This window comes from Gracilinanus agilis, chromosome 6 (assembly GCF_016433145.1).
Source record: "Gracilinanus agilis isolate LMUSP501 chromosome 6, AgileGrace, whole genome shotgun sequence".
Lineage (NCBI taxonomy): Eukaryota > Metazoa > Chordata > Mammalia > Didelphimorphia > Didelphidae > Gracilinanus > Gracilinanus agilis.
Genome location: NC_058135.1, coordinates 281,754,358 through 281,774,496, shown reverse-complemented (window position 1 = coordinate 281,774,496; position 20,139 = coordinate 281,754,358). Strand labels below are relative to the sequence as shown.

General features: G+C 36.3%; 1 pseudogene; it reads left to right on the top strand.

Annotated features, from left to right (window-relative positions):
* Window positions 1-243: 243 nt before the first annotated feature.
* Window positions 244-19,198, top strand: LOC123252739 (annotated as a pseudogene).
* The last annotated feature ends 941 nt before the right edge of the window (window positions 19,199-20,139 follow it).

The window sequence follows — 20,139 nt, the reverse complement described above, 5'->3', positions numbered from 1 at the left end:
CATCCTGGATATCCCCTTCTCTCTGATCTCCAGTTTATCAATGCTCTTCCTATGAAGTAGAACCTTAAACTAAATGTGATATCCAGTTGTGATTCAACCATGAAAGAGGACTATATCACTTTGTACTCATCAACCCATTTTTTTACTTCAGAGGTAAACATTGCATGAGGTTCAGGGAAGGAATTAATGATCTCCTGTTTCATATGATTTCTCTTCTCTTCTTACAGCATCACAAGTGATCTCATGGAGTCCCAGGAAGCTTCAAAGCCAGGCCCTGTATGCTTCCCACAGGAGTCAATTGCTGTACCCGTATAGTATCAACATCAGAGGAAACAACCCCAGCAGAAAATCTTGAAAGGAGATCCCAAGGTATTTGGGGTGAGTTCAGGTCCCTCATCCCTGGGAAAGCAGATTTGTGTTTTTAACTATAAGTGACTTACCTTTTTAGAAGTTTGAGAAGTAGAGGAAATTGGTTTTGCTTTATTTTTATATTGGTAGAAATTAGAATAACCTGACATATGGTATATGTGTAATAAATGCTTGTTGAATGATTAATTGGTCTTAAAAATCATCAAGTTTATTATGAAAAAAAAATTCTGTCCACCTTAAGAAAGAACTTTTGGAATTAGAATGCAGATGAAAACATATTTGGATTTTTGTTTGGAGATTTTCATTTTATATGATTAATTAATTAAAAATGAACGATAAGGAATTAAAAAAGAAAAAAAATCATCATTACAACACTGTGAGAACTTGGATGAACTTTAAAAGTTGTCTCATTCACCCTCTTTCCTCATTATATAGTTGAGGCAATGAAAGTTCTGATGGATTCAGTGGCTTACCCAAGGTTATAGAATTAAGATGTAGCAGACCTCCATTTTGAACCAAAGCAATTGACTATAAATCCATGTTGTATCGCATGAAAAGTCTTCCACATTTTGTAGATGAGTCAGTGAAAGAGGTACAATAATTCATGGAGAAGGGCCTAATGAACAGTGCTCCAAATTTGAATTCCTGTTTCTTTTCTCAGAATTCTGTGCTATTTCAATTCCAGCTATGGACCACCTAAGCATTGTAATCTTTCAGTGACTCAGCAGCATTCTGCATGGGTTAAAATTGGACAAGGCACCCAGGAAACATCTATTTAGTATCAGAGAGGGATATTTCCATCAGTTTCCTGAATGCCCTGCTCTAAATCAATACTCAAGTTTAACTTAAGGAGAATTCAGTGTGGGGTTCTATATCTGGGGCTCATGTTAGGAGCCTTTTAGATTGGACAGGGGTAGCTGAGACAGGGGTAAGGAAAAAACTGAAGAAGATTTTCAGTTTGGCTGTGAATATGAGGAGGAATGGGAACCAATAAAATGATATTTTGGAGTTTCTGCCATTCCCTACTTCTGGGGAGTGAGTAGTAGTGTTGGATTTCTAAGTGAAGTCTCTGGTTCCCCCTTTTGCCCCACTATCTCCTCTGAGAATGCATCATAGTTGACTAAGAAGGAAGAGGGCAGAAGGAAAGGAAGGTTAGGGAGAGAAAAAAGATAATTTCTCAGCTCTCAGCATCTCAGTGAAGTGAATATTTCCTTGATGTTTCAGAGGTGTACATGAACATAATTTCTGAGATCTGTTTGTCTCTATTATCTGTCCTTGCATGATGGGCAAGTGTGTTCTGGTAAATGTTTAAGAACTGATGTTCTGGGATAAAATGTCAGCATGACACGCTTTTAGTTTTAATCTTCATTATTATTAATCATGATTTTCTCCATTGATTTCTTCAATTTTGATGATCAACAAAATAATAAAACAAGCACTTTTTTGAGCATTTCCCATTTCTGAGGTATAAATACACAGGCAGAAATTTAATTCTTAACTTTCTTTTAAGTCATTTAGAGTTTATTCCAGCAAAACCATTAAGATATCAATTTTTTGGGATCATAGAAGACCAAGACATTAATTTCAATCAAACTGTGGTGGTAATGGAAATAACACTAACCCTTTAAAGCTATTGTATTAAGTGCTGTTTTTGGTTATCCTCTTCAGGGAAGAATGGGGAAAGGGCAAGCTGGCTTCCAGGGATGTCCTATAGAGGATGGCTATCCCAGGCATACTGAATTACATCAGTTTTCTAGATAGCATTAACTTTCTTCAACCCACCAAGAAAACCTCCAAGGTTGCCCAAGGAATATGTCTTTCCCTTGGTTTTGGATATGATTTAACTGGTATAAAGGGATCTTGAAGAGAAATTTTGCTTTGCCAAAACTAAGCTAATCTCTTTTACATTCACATAGAGTTTAGGAGGCTAGGAGAAATTCCTTGAGTCAAGGTGACTTGCCTAGGGTCATACTGAGTATACGAAAGAGGGAGAATCATAGGATTATAAGATGATAAATTTAGAAGTGGGAGAATATTTGGCATAATGAAGTCCAATGCTCTTCTTTTACAGATGAGGAAACTGAGGCCCAGAGAGGTTAAATGACTTATTTAGTATGTCATAGCCTATTTGTATCTGAAGCAGAACTTTAATCCAGTTCACTATGACTCCTAGACCTGCTATTTTTCTATCATGCAACATTACCTCTGATATTTTACTTACTAAGAGTAATCACTGTACTTTGTAAAAGCTTTAGAATTTGCCAAGTATTCTATATGCATTTGGAGCAGCTAGGTGTTTCAAAGTAGGTTAGACTACTGGGCCCAAAGTTGGGAATTCTCATATTCCTAAACTGAATTCCATCCTCCAACATTTACTACTTGTGTTACCCTCAGCAAATCATTTTACCCTGTTTGTCTCAGTTTTCTTATCTGTAAAATGAGCTGGAGAAGGAAATGAGGGATCACTCCAATATCTTTTTTAAGAAAACTTCAAGTAGAGTCAGGAAGAGTTGAATATGACTGAACAACAGTCAATATATGTGTTATTTTGGGAAATATAATTATGTTTATAAAATTTCAATTCTTGAATTGATTAGTTTTTTATTCTTGTCCTCTGATTCCATTTTACTAATGAGCTTTTTAAAAAAACATTATAAGTACAAGTATGACAACTCTTTCATTCATGATCTTAGGAAATTTCCAGGGATATTAGGAAGTTAAATCAAGTGTCTAAGCATTACTCATTTAGTATATTTAAGAGGTGGGCTCTGGAACCATTTCTTCCTGAACTTAACTGAGCTCTCTATTCACTACAACATGATGCCTCCATCTTTCATGAACTCATATGATTATAGGATTTTAGAGCAACAAGACATCTTAGAGAGCTTCTAGTCCTGCCCCTTTATTTGACAGATGAAGAAACTGAGTCCCAGAGAGACAAAGAGACTTACCCATGGTTTTAGAGGTTATAAGTGGTGCAGTTGGGAGACAATTCTAATTCTTATTTTTTGAAAGACCAATCAGTATTTTAATTAAATTATTAATGATTTTTTATTTAACACTCTACTGCATTAACTCAATGTCCAGAGAAAAGTTCAGACATTTTTCTCTCTTCTCATTTGAATCTCTTTCTCTTCTAGACTGTCCAGATCATGATAGCTTTGATGAATTTCAGCTTAGGCCTGCTTTTTATTGTAATTTCTGAAGATATTAATGGGATACGACATTTTCTGTCATACGGTGGCTACATATTCTGGGGAACAGCATTTGTGAATACAATTATTGAAGCTATTTATGAAATGTATTCTTCTCTTTTGCTTCCTGGAGAGAGAAGGTTACCTGGTTCCCAACAACATGTGCCTTCTGTGCAAGGCTTTTCTTTCCCTACTTCCAGTTGAGGATGCAGGGAACAGTAGGTATTCACATGCACATGCATATGGGGAAGAGTTGACATATACTTACATAAACACATAGGTAAAGATTGAAATATGTGTATATAATGTGTGTGCATGTTTGGATATACATATGCATGCAATTTATCTGCAACATTCATGCATTTAATTTTCAACAATGTCAAACATTTCGATGATTTTAATAGTAACTTCATTTTCACTTTCACATTGGGAATGATGCACATTCACAACTATGACCAATAAGAAAAAAATAAGAGCCCCAATGGGACCAAGAGCCCAGTATCCTACTGCAAATCTCACCTGTCTTGTTCACATCCCAGATTAAAGAGCTCTCTGTGAATTTATTGCACATTTTTATTGCCTTCAAAACTCAAGTTTTGTGTTACAATTATGCCTGAAAGTGTAGTGTAAGTTCTTTGGGCACTGTTACAATCAAACTGCAGCTGCTATTGATACAGCTAAAGCTGAAATATTGAACTGGTATACAGACGGTGGATTGGAGGCCAGAAACAGTCTAATACAACTTGAATTTATTGTGGGGGAGAAGTATAAAAAGGAAAACAGGAGGTAGGAATAAGAGTTGAAACTAGGAGAGTATATATTAATATTATATTATGTCTAAAGTTTAAACTCAATGCTAATATATCTAAATAAATCCCCCCCAGAACCAACTCGTTATGGAATTTCTTTTTGTCTGAAAACAGACCTGACCTAACTATACTCTCTGACTAAAAATGAAATTCTATCTTACCATATTATCCTAAGCTAAATTATAAAATCCTAAATTGATATGAATTCTTTATCTTCAAATACCTCTTTAAAATAATATTTCAAATCAAACTTTCAAATATAACTGTCAGTTTCTATTTACATAGAAGCTGATGAAGCTCCTCTCTGTCTCTTCTCCAATGGTCCAATTCTCTGTGTCAGTTCACACAAAACAGCTCTTTAACACCCCCTCTGGTGAAGAACGGAAAAGCTCCCAGTAAACACTTTCTCTCAGCTCAGTATAAATCTCAAATCTCAAATCAAACTGTCTCAAATAACAAACAAATGTTCTTTTCTGTCAGAGAATGAACCAGCCACCAGCTTTCTCCAAAACAAGTCAGAGAGACAAGACTCAAAACTCCGCAACGGACTCTTCTTTAGGCTAGGAAAGTTCTGTCTCCTCTCTTAAAAAGGACAGCATGAAAGTGCACAAACCCTTTCTCTTAATGAAAGCTAAATAAATTCTCATTATAGCAGCACCAAACCAAACCTTCATGCCATGAATGTTTCCAACCATTGGGGCCTAATCCATCAGTTATCTAGAGACCTAAAGACTGCCAATCCCATCACCCCAACCTCAAGTTTAAACATCATTTCACCTACACTATGCTGCCATCCCTGAGATCCTTAAAGATTTCAAACCACACACAGAGCCATCATTGCTCATGCATTATTTCAAGCTAATTGAGTCTTCATGATCTTCACTGCCATCCATCAACTATATTTTTATTATTTTTATTATTTTTGCAGTTTTATTTATTTTTTTTTTAGAAAAATTTTCCATGTTTCCATGTTTCATGTTCTTTCTCTCCCATTCCTCCCCCCCCTCCAATAGCCAACATGTATTTCCACTGGTTCTTCATGTGTCATTGATCAAGTCCTATTTCCATATTATTAGTAGTTGCACTGGGGTGGTCGTTTACAGTCTACATCCTAAATCATGTCCGCATCAACCCATGTGTTTATGCAGTTGCTTTTCTTCTGTGTTTCCACTCCTGTAGTTCTTCCTCTGAATGTGAATAGTGTTCTTTTTCATAAGTCCCTCAGAATTGTCCTGGGTTATTGCATTGCTGCTAGTACAGAAGTCCATTACATTCTATTGTACCACAGTGTATCAGTCTCTGTGTACAAAGTTCTCCTGTTTCTGCTCCTTTCACTCTGCATAAATTACTGGAGGTTGTTCCATTTCAAATGGAATTCCTCCAGTTTATTATTCCTTTGAACACAATAGTATTCCATCACCAGGATATACCACAGTTTGTTTAGTGTGATAATGAGATTAAACCTACCCTGCCCATCTTTGGATTTAATCACCAAAAGTGAAAACATCTCCACTTAACTCACAAGTTGGGAGGTCTTTAACCCATGTGTGCTAGAGTGAGTGACAAATCAGAATTTACTGACTGTCTCCTGGGCAGTCCTAAGAAAAGCATCTGTTATGATTGGACATGTAAACTAAGAGGAAGCCACAGGAAGTGATGCAAAAGAGGCCCCTTTAAAAAGAGAGTTCAGTGAGCTGAGTTCTTCTGGTTCATGAACAGGACCTGGGACCTTTATACCTTGGTGGGACTGCTCTTAAATCTCTCTCTTAGAACTACACATGGTTTGTAAAGAAAGCTGACTCCTTTAGCCTCGCAGGAGGTACTAGACTCTGGGGGCTCCCTTGATTGGGAGAAATCCTTGTGTCTAAAACTATTGTTAATTGACTTTTAGGCTCTGGCTGGGCCTCTGGAGCCCTGCTGGAGTAAAGCCCAGGCTTGAATACAAATCTCTTACTCTACCCTCTTCTTATTTCTCTACTTCCACTCTCCTATATTTTGTAAATAAACTTCCATAAAAGTCATTTTGACTTGAGGTAATTCTTTAATTGGGAATAGATAATTATTAAATTCCCAGATGACCTAATCTTTAAAAATATCCAACCAATCAAAAACTCCTTTTCCCCCTTTACATTAGCCCATCCCCAATTGAAGGGCATATCCTCATTTTCCAGTTTTTTGCCATTACATAGAGTGCAGCTATAAATATTTTTGTAAAAGTCTTTTTCCTTATGATCTCTTTGGGGTATAAACCCAGCAATGGTATGGCTGGATCAAAGGGCAGACAGTATTTTAGCACCCTTTGGGAATAGTTCTAAATTGTCATCCAAAATGGTTGGATCAATTCACAACTCTACCAGCAATGCATTAATGTTCCAATTGTGCTATATCCCCTTCAACATTTATTACTTTCCTTTGCTGTCATGTTAGTCAATCTGCAAGGTGTGAGGTGGTACCTCAGAGTTTTTCTGATTTGCATTTCTATAATTATAAGAGATTTAGAATACTATTTCATGTGTTTATTGATAGCTTTGATTACTTTATCTGAAAATTGCCTATTCATGTCCCTTGTCCATTTATCAATTAGGGAATGGCTTGATTTCTTGTATAATTGATTTAGCTCCTTATATATTTGAATAATTAGACCTTTGTCAGAGTTTTTTGTTATAAATATTTTTCCCCAGTTTGGTTATTCCCTTCTAATTTTGGTTGCATTGGCTTTGTTTTACAAAAGCTTTTAAATTTAATAAAATCAAAATTATTTATATTACTTTTTGTAATTCTTGCTAATTCTTGCTTGGTTTTAAAATCTTTCCTTTCCCAGATATCTGACAATTATACTATTCTTTGTTTGCTTAATTTACTTATATTTCCTACTTTATATTCATGACATTCACCCATTCTGAATTTATCTTGGTTTAGGGTGTGAGATGTTGATCTAAACCTCATCTCTCCCATACTATTTTCCAATTTTCCCAGCAGTTTTTGTCAAATCGTGGATTTTGTCCCAAAAGCTGGGCTCTTTGGGTTTTTCATAGACTGTCTTGTTAAGTTCAGTTACCCCAAGTCTATTCCGCTGATCTTCCTTTCTATCTCTTAGCCAGTACCATATTGTTTTGATGACCACTACTTTACAGTAAAGTTTAATATCTGGTAATGCTAGGCAACCTTCCTTCACATTTTTCATCATTTCCCTTGATATTCTTGATCTTTTGTTCTTCCAAATGAATTTTTTATAGTATTTTCTAATTCAGTAAAGAAGTTTCTTGGTAGTTTGATAGGTATGACACTAAATAAGTAAATTAATTTGGGTAGAATGGTCATTTTTATTATGTTAGCTCATCCTACCCATAAGCATTCAATGTTTTCCAATTGTTTAGATCTAGTTTTAATTGTTTGGAAAATGTTTTGTAGTTGTGTTCATATAATTCCCCTGTTTGTTTTCGTAGATAGATTCCCAAGTATTTTATATTGTCTAGGGTGATTTTAAATGGCATTTCTCTTTCTAACTCTTGCTGCTGAGATGTGTTGGAAATACAGAGAAATGCTGATGATTTATGTACATTTATTTTGTATCCTGCAACTTTGCTAAAGTTGTTGATTATTTCCACTACCTTTTTAGTTGATTCTCTGGCATTCTTTAAGTAAAACATCATATCATCTGCAAAGAGTGATAGCTTGGTCTCCTCGTTGCCCATTTTAATACCTTGAACTATTTTTCTTTTCTAATTGCTACTGCTAGTGTTTCTAGAATAATGTTAAATAATAGAGGTGATAATAGGCATCCTTGTTTCACTCCTGATCTTATTGGGAATGCTTCTAATTTATCCCCCTTGCAGATGATGCTTGTTGGTGGTTTAAGATCAATATTGTTTATATTTTTAGGAAAGGCCTATCTATTCCTATGCTTTCTATTGTTTTCAATAGGACTGGGTGTTGTATATTTTCAAAGGATTTTTCAGCATCTATTGAGATAATCATGTGATTTTTGTTTGTTTGCTTGTTGATATTGTCAATTATATGGATGATTTTCTTAATATTGAACCATTCTTACATTCCTGGTATTAGTCCTACCTAATCATAATGAATAGCCCTTGTGATCCCTTGCTGGATTTTTTTTTTGCTAGTATTGTATTTAAGATTTTTGCATCTACGTTCATTAAGGAGATTGGTCTGAAGTTTTCTTTTGCAGTTTTTGATCTACCTGGATTTGGGATCAGTACCATATTTGTGTTATAAAAGGAATTTGATAGAACTCCTTCTTCCTTATTATGTCAAATCGTTTATATAGTATTGGGATTAGTTTTTCTTTGAATGTTTGATAGAATTCAATTGTGAATCAATCTGCTTCTTGGGATTTTTCCTAGGGAGTTCTTTGATGACTTGTTCAATTTCTTTTTCTCATATTGGATTATTTAAGTATTTTATTTCTTCAGCTAATCTAGGCAATTTAAATTTTTGTAAATATTCATTCATATCACCTTGATTTCTATATTTATTGCCACATAGTTGCGCAAAATAGTTTTTAATGATTGCCTTAATTTCCTCTTCATTAGAGGTGATGTCTCCTTTTTCATCTTTAATACTGTTAATTTGACTTTCTTCTTTCCTTTTTTTTTTATTAAATTGACCAATACTTTGCCAATTTTATTTTTTTCAAAGTACCAGCTTCTGGTCTTATTTATTAATTTAATAGTTCTTTTACTTTTGATTTTATTAATTTCTCCTTTAATTTTTATGGTCTTTAATTTAGTTTTCATCTGGAGATTTTTAATTTGTTCACTTTCTAATTTTTTGATTTGCATGCCCAATTCATTGATCTTTGCCCTTCATAATTTGTTAATATATGCACTCAAGGATAAAAATTTCCCCCTGACTATTGCTTTGGCTGCATCCCACATATTTTGGTAGGATGTCTCAGCATTGTCATTCTCTTCTATGAAATTATTAATTGTTTCTATGATTTGTTCTTTAACTGATTTTGGAGAATCATATTATTTAGTTTCCAATTAATTTTTGATTTGCCTATTGTTATATTCATAATCTGGGAAGTGATGGATGCCACCTTGACTGACAGGGACGGCAGTTGGAAGACTCAGAATGTTCCCAGGTGCTGTGAGCCAGGGGCAAATGTCGGTTGGCCCCATGGTATAAATACCCCTGACAGTCACTTTTAGGGAAGTCCCTGGAGGACTCTGGACTGGAGTCTCTGGACTGGGAAATCTCTGAGTGGGTGGTTGAAGGGAGGCAGAGAGATCTATGAAGAAAAGGGTAGGAGTATTTCCTGATAGACTACGAGAGCTAGTGCATCACCAACACTGGTAGTGAGAAAGCTGAAAGAATAAGATCATCAATACAGCTGTATCAGTAGCTTCCCTATTCTCTGACTTGGCTGTGGCCAGGTCTGGACAGAGGTAGGGGAGTGAGCAAATCTCCAGCTTTCACTTGATCAATAGTCTCCAGTCCTGACTGTCAACTAGTTTATAGATAATAGATCAATAGAGTCTCCAATTCCCAATCCCTTGTCCTAGTTATCCTTTCCCTGAGTATAGATAAAGTATGTTCAACAAGTACCTTCCTGAGTGGTTTATATCATGGCTCTTGGGAAGGAAGTCAAACCCTGTCAGATCCTAAACGCCATCTAAGACAAATCAATAGCCCAGTACTAATATATCTAACCCCAGGATGGACGTGGAAAGGTTACCCATCTATTTAAATTCTCGAGGGTCCTTCTTGGGCAACTGTTAGAAAGAGATAAATTACAGCAGCTAAGATTGGAGTTGGTGTTCCTCCATTATCTGCAGCTGAGGAGAATACAGATAGATACATCAACATCATTGTAAATCTATACATCTCCCTTGGTCCCCTTTTTGTTTATAACACTATCCATGGGCCCTTACTAATTATTATTTTTATTGCATTATAATCTGAAAAGGTTGCATGTTATTTCTGCTCCTTTGCATTTGTTTGCCATGTTTCTATGCCCTAGTACATGGTTTATCTTTGTGAATGTACCATGTACTGCTGAAAAGAAGGCGTATTCCTTTTTGTTCTTATTTATTTTTCTCCATTTATTTATTAACTCTAATTTTTCTAGGATTTCATTCACCTCTCTTACCTCTTTCTTATTTAATTTTTTTGTTTAATTTATCTAGATCAGTGATGGGCAAGCTATGGTCTGTGGGCCAGATGCAGCCCCTTGAAATGTTCTATCCAGCCAGCTCGACATTATTCCTAATCCGACAAATACAAAGTGCAGAATACAATACAATGAAACTTCGAAAGAGTTGCCTTAGAAACAGACTGACAGAGGAGCATTTCCTTTCCTTTGGCCACCTCTTTAAAAAGTTTGCCAATCACTGATCTAGATCTAATAGGGGAAGGTTCAGGTCTCCAACTAATATAGTTTTACTATCTATATCTTCCTTGAGCTCTGCTAGTTTCTCCTTTAGCATCCTTGGATGCTATACCATTTGGTACATACATGTTGAGTGCTGATATTTCTTCATTGAATATACTGCCTTTTATCATTATGTAATTACCTTCCCTATCTCTTTTAACCAGATCTATTTTTACTTTGGCTTTGTCAGATATCATGATTGTAACTCCTGCCTTCTTTTTCTCAGTTGAAGCCCAATAGATATTTCTCTAACCTTTTATTTTTACCCTATGTACATCTACCTGTTTCATGTGTGTTTCTTGTAGACAACATATGGTAGGATTTTAGTTTCTAATCCACTCTGCTATTTGCTTCTTTTTTATGGGTGAGTTCATCCCATTCATTTTCAGAGATATAATTATCAACTGTGTATTCTCCAACATTTCTATTCCCTCTCCTTGTCCTGCCCTTTGTTCTTTCACTATTTCCTTCTACACCTATGTTTTGTTTTAAATCAGTCCCCATAATCTCCTCACTTATTTTACTTCCCTTTCCCCCCCTCCCTTCTTATTTACCCTTTATTTTTCTTTAGGGTATTTTAAAGCTATTCCCCACACTCTCCCTCCCTAGTATTTCTTCCCTCCCCATCAGTTTGAATGTTATCCTTCTACTTCTCTATAGGGCACAAATGAATTCTCTGCCACAATGGATCTGATTGTTCTCCCCTCTTTGAATTAATTATAATGCACTTAAGAATTAAGTATTTCCTCTCTCCAACCACTTTCCCCTCCCAGTGTATTGGTCTTCCCTGCCCTGATCCCCCCATATGCTTCTTTGTGGAATTTACTCCATTTTGTCTCTTTTCCTATTTCTTTTAATATTATTCTCTTTTTTACCTCTAGTTTTATATATATTTATATATACATGCATATCTATCTATCTATCTTGACAATTCATCCTATACAATTTGTTACTGTTCCCCTAAGTATACTTCTTCTAGCTACATTGATGATAATAGCAGTTTTTAAGAGTTACCAATATCATCTTTTCTTATAGGGATACAAATCATTTGAACTCATTGGGTCCCTTAAAAATGGTTTTTGGTTTTTGTTTTTTTATTCCCCTCTCTTAATTATCTTTTGGTGGTTCTCTTGAGTTCTGTGTTTGGACTTCAAATTTTCTTTTTAAGTCAGGTCTTTTCTTTATGAATGCTTAGAAGTCTTCAATTTTATTAAATGACCATACTTTCCCCTAGAGGAATACAGTCAGTTTTTCTGGATAGTTGATTCTTAGTTGTAGACTCAGTTCCCTTGCTTTCTGGAATATTATATTCAATGCCTTCAGGTCCTTCAATGTAGATGCAGCCAGATCCTGTGTTTTCCTAACTGTGGTTTGTGGTATCTGAATGACTTCTTCTTAGCAGCTTGTAATATTTTTTCCTTGGTCTGGTAGTTTTTGAATTTGGTTATAATATTCCTTGGAGTTGTCAGTTGTGGATTAAATATAGTAGGTGATCTGTGGATTCTTTCAATCTCCACTTTTCCCTCTTGTTCGAGAATGTTAGGGCAGTTTTCTTGGATAATTTCCTTTAGGATGATGCCCAACCTTTTCCTTTTGTCATGATGTTCTGGTAGACCAATAATTTATAAATTGTCTCTCCACAATCTGTTTTCGAGATCTGAGGTTCTGCCAATGAGGTGTTTCATATTTTCCTCAAATTTTTCATTCTTTTGGTTTTGTTGTATATATTCTTGCTGCCTTGTGAAGTCATTTGCTTCTAGTTGTTGAATTCTAATTTTTAATGACTGAATTTCATCCCTGGCTTTTTGGTCATCCTTCTCCTTCTGGTCTGATTTTCTTTGTATGTCATCTTTCACCTTCTTTCTCTCATTTTCAAACTGGTCAACTTTGTTTTCAAGACACTATTTTCTTGTTTTAGTTTATGCATTTTCTTTTCTCAGTTGTCTTCAGCCTCTCTTAATTGTTTTTTGAATTGTATTTTGAGTTCTTCAAAAGCCTGTGTCCAATTTGCCAGAGCTTCTCTGTTTTTTCTTGGAGTTCATTGATCTTCTTCTGTTTCATTTGCTCTTTGGTCACTTACAGGAAAGAAGCTGTCAATTGTAATTTTTGTTCTTTTTCTGTTGTTTACTTGTATTTTTTCCTTCTTTCCCTCCTGTACTTTCTCTGTCCTGCTGATTGATTAGGTAAAGCATATGGTTTTAATGAGCTTTGATGTAAGATCTTCCCCAACTGGCAATAGAAGTTTGTAGCTACTTTCTCTGCAGTCTATGGAAGAGGGGTATTGGAGTTTCCCTGCTCTCTGAAGACTTCTTATCTGTCCTATTGATGGGATTAACCCAGAGCTGGGTTGATCTATGGAGTTTGATGTGTTCTAAGGCTAAAACCTTGGGAGAAGTGGGAGGGCAAGATGGAGAGTTTTCACTGTGTCTGTGTTGCTCTCTCTGCATAACTTCTCTAGCTGCCTCCCTGCCATCTGTGTTCAAAACCCTGAGCCCAGCTCAACTATGCAAGCAAGGCTCTGTCTCCAGACTAGTGTATTTGCCCACCCAGAAATTCCAGGAGCTACTGTAGACTCAAAACAGCACATGGGGGAGGGGTCCTGGGATTCCCCTTCTTCCTTACCATCAAACCCAACAGTCAAGAATTCAGGCATTTTTCTTGGCATACCTTTTGAGCTGTCCAGCAGAAGGATCCCCCAGCTCTGTCCTGTTGTTGATTTGGATTTCTTTCCCCTTGAAGAGCTTTGTTTTTTCTTGGTGTGGAAGGGTATGGAGGTCTGAAGTTTTGCTTCATCTAAGCTACCATCTTCCCAGAATCTCTGTTGGCCATTTTTGAAAAGGGAAAACAGACATATGTAATGGAACAGATGGGTTAAATTATCATTTCAATGTTCTATTTTTAAGCAATTTCCCTTGATATGTTTATGAGATAGTGCAATTTTTTTCTGGATCTCAAAATGTTTTGCATATGTATGTAAATATACCTAGCTAAAGGTACATATGTATATATGTGTACATACACATATATTTCATATACATGTATTTATCCCCATGTATTATATGCATTTTATACACACACACAAACACACGTATATATATATATATACAATACATAGAAAGAGAAATGTACCCACCATGTGCCCTTCCCATAGTGTAACGAATTAGGTCTTTTTCTTTTCATGTTTGTATCTATGGTGTAAGAATTGCAAAAATATCAAGCAAAATTGATTAGAATCTGAATGATGTTATATTTTTAGTAATGAACACATATTTCCTTCAATAGCATAAAGTAAAACACTGGGAGGTTCTAGAAAAATTCTTTAAGGGTCCTAATTTAATGAATTCATAAAGTATAATCCCTTTCTCGTATAGTTAATTTAATTGCTAGAAGGGCTTAGAAAGTAACTTGCATACACAAAAAGTATGTATATATCTGTAAACACACATACATATATCCAAGCAAAAGCATCCTATAATCGATCCTGGTAACTAGCATTGGAAGTAAAATCAATCCTCCAGTCAACAAGTAATTTTAGGCTATTATGGATCTTGCACTTTGCCTTAGGCAATAGGGAGGGGAAGAGAAGAACAAACCAATCCCCATTCCCCTTGCTCATAAAAGTAAGTACAAAACAGATGCAGAGTAAAGGCACTCTAATTTCAGGGAACCATAGTAACTAGGTAGCATAGGAAGTGCTTCATATAGTTTTTCACTGGAGGTATGAGCATTATACGGGATTATGTAAAGAAGGCTCTTCAATACTTATTTTTCTTTCCTGCCAGAGAATAACGTTTGGATTGCAGTGGGGAAATGGCTATTAGAAATGTGTTGCCAGAGAAAAGCAAAGAAAGAATATTATTGCAATCATTTCCCTTTAATTGCTTCAAATTATTAGGCCCAGATCAATTTACATATGAAAACACATGAAAGCAAAAGTAGAATTGGTTGGAGGCCTCTATCAGTAATCTTGAGAGAATCATGGAGAAAAGCAGAAGGGCTTTAGGGTTAGGGTAATGATATTCACCTTGATTGTTGAGAAAGAAAAGACAGTGTGGTCTTCAATTTATAAATCACTGAGTTTGACTTCAATCTTGGTAAAATTCTAGAATGTATCACCTTTGATAGGCCAGTGCATATCTAAAAAGGGAAGCAGTCACCACTAAGTCCTCTCATCACGGACAAACTATAGGACACTAATCTTATTTTCTTTTTTTGGCAAGGTTACTTGTAATTCTTACTCTGGAAAAAGAAATTCCTATCCACTAGTTTTTTAATGTTTAAATGTTTAACAGGTTGCTGGGACCATATAAAGTACCTACCAGAGTTGTTGAGTCCTCAGGGATAGAAGAAGCAGGTTTTTGATGACTGAATAGGCAAGGTTGTGTATATTAGGGAAAGACATGAAGGGTTTCAGATGTCGATGTTTGTCCACAGTTCATCATCTCTGGCTCCCTCTCCATTGCTGTAGAAAAGAAAACCACAAATATTATGGTAAGTGACATTTCTTCTTTCTGTGATGGCCCTGAGGTAGACTGATAATTTCTTGGAATGGGAGGGGGGAAATGGAAGGATACTTAAAAGACAACCTGCTCAACCCCAGGCTGGGCTGTAGCAGATTTGATCACTGCTCTATGACTGAGCTTGTAACTTGGGAGCAGAAAGAGAATCAATCACTAATGACTGCTCCCCCATTATAAAGATTGCTGCCTGGTAAAGTCTGTAGTCAGACCAGCAGAAGGACAAAATTCTTCTCTGTACTTTTCAGTTCCCTCAATCTTCTCCGTTATCTTTAGTAAAGAACCAAACCTCATCCACATATCATGTTGCCTACCTAGGAAAGCATAAGGACTTTGGGAGCAGTTTTTCACTTGGTCCTTGCCCCTGGCACTCTGCCTTGCAGATAGCAAGCACTCAATGGTACATCTCGCTCCTAGATTCTGCTGTTCAATTTAGCGCTGGATCTTAAATAAAACTGGAAACACGCCAACAGCTCTATAACCATGTGCTAATGGATTGACTGTTTTATGAATTCTCACCACTTTTAGGTCCAAAGCAGCCTAGCAATGAACATTGTCAGCTCAGTGATGGCTGGCCTGGGAATCATCTTTCTCACAATCAATTTTGTAACATATATATTCCTTTATAACTGTCATGAAGAAGGTTCCTTACGTTCCTGCATTATGGTAAAATTTATATTGCTGGTGAGTACTTCTTCCTGGATGGGACCAATTATGCTGACTGATCTTTGGAATGGGTAATCTTTATAGATCAGGGCAGAAACACCAAGGTTCCAGAAGTAGTCTGAACCTTTTGAAAGAGGCAAGTTGCTTGGTTTGGGGAATAAGGAAATTCCTTAATATTTCTAGCCTTATTCCTGTGGTCTGAGCCAGAAATCTCAACTGTGAGAGATATAAAGGATCAAAAGCAATTGCTATTTCCTGTTCAATCACTCTAAAATCCATTTAAAAATAGGTAACTGTGTTATACTATATGGAACTTAGTGTCTAATTTATTATTGGGGGGAGGACAAATATTGGAAAAAAGTCATTTCTGATATCTATGGGTAAGGTAGTTGTCAAGGAGAGCTTCAGGCAATGTTTAAAGAGAGAGATTCCATTTTTAAGTGGGGGGAGTGCTTGGAAAATCAAGAAAGTATTTAAGGAGAGGATCTCAATTGATGAGGGTATACCACAGCCTGTTCCTGGCCTGTGGTGTGTGTGAGCACTGCTACTGAAAAGGGAGAGAGCAAGACAATGTTGGAGGACAGAGTTTCTATGGCTCACCAGGCTGGAGATTAGAATAAAGGAATAAATAAATCAAGAGACAGTCATCAGAGGATCATAAAATCTGGATCATAAAAGAGATTAGATATAGCCTTACCATGTATGAGTTCCTCCAACACCTACCTTTATTCATCTATCCCTTAGTAGATTATTCACTTTTAAATGCACTCCTATGACTGGATTTTTGGTGGTTACAGGTGTCTTTCTGGACTGGGGGAAACTCAGGGAGTAGCTGATGACTGACTAAACAATATAGAAGGCACCAAATTTTAGAGGAAAACAAGAATAAAAATTAAACCCTGGATAATGAATGAATCAATAAATGTTGATTTTCTCTAAAAGGAGATGTAATTTCCTCTCTGTATAGTTTGGGTTTTTTTTCTTTATCAAACAAATCTCTGCCAAGTACCTATGATTGGCTCAGATGGATGCCAGAATGGCTTGTGTAAGGGGTAGAGCACAAGGGATGAATATCTGTTTGACCATAGGCAGGACATCTTGTATTTCTCAACCTTCTTTTTTTGATGTGCAAAATGGGGGTAGTCATCTTTGCACAATATCTTTCAAAGGATTATCATGAAGAAAATACTTTTTAAATCTCAAAGAGTCATTGAAATGTGTATTTGTTATTATGATTAATAATAATAGTAATAATTGGTAATATTCATATATCACATTAAAGTGCAAGTTGCTTTAATGTGTCTTAAGTTTTGTCTCAGGAAAATCCCCCCTCCTCTTAACTTGCCCCTCTCAGTGCTCTGCTTTACCCCATTTCTACCTGAATTATTAGAGGAAGGGGCTTGTGTCCACCTCTAATCATTTTCTATTTGATCCTTTTTCCAGGGAATCACTGCCATTCTGTTAATACTAGCTGTCTTAGAACTTCTGTTCACCATTATAATCTCAGGCTTCACTTGCAATGTGTTGTGCTGTGGCCAGAGTGAGGTGAGTAGTTGATAGCATGTGGAGACTTTCATGGGACTGTGCTATAGTGATTATCTTGGGAAGATCAGTCAGCTGGTTAATGTGATGAATGAGAGGACAAGCCATTTTCAGATAAGACAGCTTGAGATTTGTGTCTGTTTCCATATTCTTAAGCTTCATATGCAATGACAGAAACAAACCAATCCCTAAGGCTACCAGTGAGTTCATTCAGAACATTCTGGGCACAAAGAGGCACTAGTCTATGTGTAAATCCTTCTGACCTTTCTCCCAAACCACCACCACCTTCCAAGACTTCACCATTCACCTCACAAATAGGTAGGCTCTGTATTCCTATTCAAAAAAGAAGAAAGGAAATATCTTTTCTGTTCCATTCATTTTAGTTCACAAGAGTGGGGAGGGGGATTGGATAAGGGAATGATATGATGAACTTGATAAAATCAAAGAGTAATGAGTTTCTCTCTGTGATGTTTCATCTCCACAGAAAGCATATGGGGCTCATCCATTCACAGCTTACTTAACAGCATTAGATGGGAAGAAAGTCACTAATGGGGCATGACCAGATATATTCTACTTAGACCAATGTCATCTCAAGTCTAATTAACTGGAAATCGGTTGATTTGGGCTTACCTGGATTATAGTGATGCTTTTATATTTAAACTAAATAAAACAGACAGCAAGAGGGTCAACTTTTTCTTTTCCTAAACCTTTAGGAAAAGTTTCAGATAGCAGCATAGCTTAGAGTGAATCTAAGGAAAGATTAAGATCTCGAAAATATAATGGGCAGTAGGGGAGATGATTTGATAGTAAATAGAAGAATAAGTATATATAAGAAGATAGCCAGCCAGTATCCTCAATGGCATCCTTCTCTATCTTTTTTTTTAATTAAAAAAATTATTTATTTCAGTTATAAGTAGAAGCATTTTTTCTCTTGTTTCAACCTGATTTATTCTTTGATTTAATTGATTAACTTAAGGCAGAGGCCAGGTAAGCTTCACTCATACATAAATGAGGAAACTGAGACCACAAAAAAGAAGACTTTCTTTTATTGCCAAAGGACACATAGTGGCACTTAAGCCTAGAGTTTAGTTTTTTTGGCTCTCATTCAGTACTCTGTATAATATGCTATTACGTTAGGCCACACAGCACAAATCTTTCCTGAGCCAGGAAAAGATGGATAGTTAAATGCTGATATTAATGATAATGATGATGTTGATGACATTGATGTTGTCGGTGTTGTTAATGATAATGTTGATGCTGCTGCTGCTGCTATTGCTGATGTTGATGATGTTGTTGATGATGTTGTTGCCTATGATGTTGATGTTGATGCTCTTTTTGATGATGTTGTTGATGATGAGGATGTAGATGACGTTATTGATGATGATGTTGATGATGTCAATGTCGTTGTTGTTGATGATGATCATCCTTCTCTTATTTAACTCTTGTTTAACAGTTTTCAACTGAAAGGTAATATCACTAGTTTTTCAGCACTAATATTCTCTGTAGCTCTATTTCTTCACTTTAGGTGACTCATGTATGGGGTTTCTATTGGCTTTACAGGTCACCATCCTCATGCCTTCCTCTAACTACTATGTGCCAGAGAACCCTGCTGCTGAAGCAAGCAAAGGAGGGACAATGCTTCAAAATCCAGTTGTTGACACAACAACTGCATTGCCAGGAAGCCATCCTGATGATCATTTTTAGGAAACTTGCTTCCTTTTCCCTTCTTGGCTGCTTATTAATGAAAGATTGAGCAAATCAACCATATTTTCCTGGATTTCTTTGTTTGTAGTCATTTTCAGCATTGTTCACAGAATCCTCATTTCCCCTTTCCTATCTTTCACAACAATCTTCTAATGATCTTTGTGTTTGCTCATAACAGTACCAGCAAAATGGCCAGTGAATTGGATTTTCCTTTGGTTGCCCTCGCAGTATAGTCTGCCTTATTCAGCCTATGGATTTTGGGAGAGAGTCCCTAGAAAATGAGGCAAGGGATCTGGAAGAGATGGAGACAATAGCCTCAAATAAAGTCCCCTTATATCCCCTGTGAAGAATCTCAACTTTTGGAATCTTTTGCTGTTTTCACCTGAGAATACACTGGGATTCCACCTCCAGTGATCTGGATTATGGTATATAGTTTCAGAATGGGGAATGTTGAAAGGAGTGGGAAGAAAAGGCAATTATTATAATAAGTCCGTTGTGGAGGATGTGAATATCACTAGAGGGTAGAGACTAGAGGCAAAGATCAAAGACTGAAAAACAGTAGGGCCAGTGTGCTCAAAGTGGGCAAATTTAGAAGAAGATAAACTTACTGGGAAAGGAGGTAAAGTGACCAGTCAGTGACAAGAACAAGTAAGTGGGTAATCACTGAAAAGGAAGAAAGATGGATGTTAATTGATGGGAGCACGGGGAGGTCTGAAAAAGATAATTGGGAACAAAGATGTTAGCTACTTGCCCTATCATTTTGGCACAGGGAGTAAATATTCTTCAGCATTCCAAATAAAAAAAATATGTATGATAAATTAGTAGGAGCAACCAACTTTGGAGATGGGGCCAAGAAAGGTTTTCTTTAAGAGAAAGCCAGGACTCCTGAAACAACAGAAGATGAAAGCAGTGTGAGAAGAGCTCTAGAATGAAGGTGATTT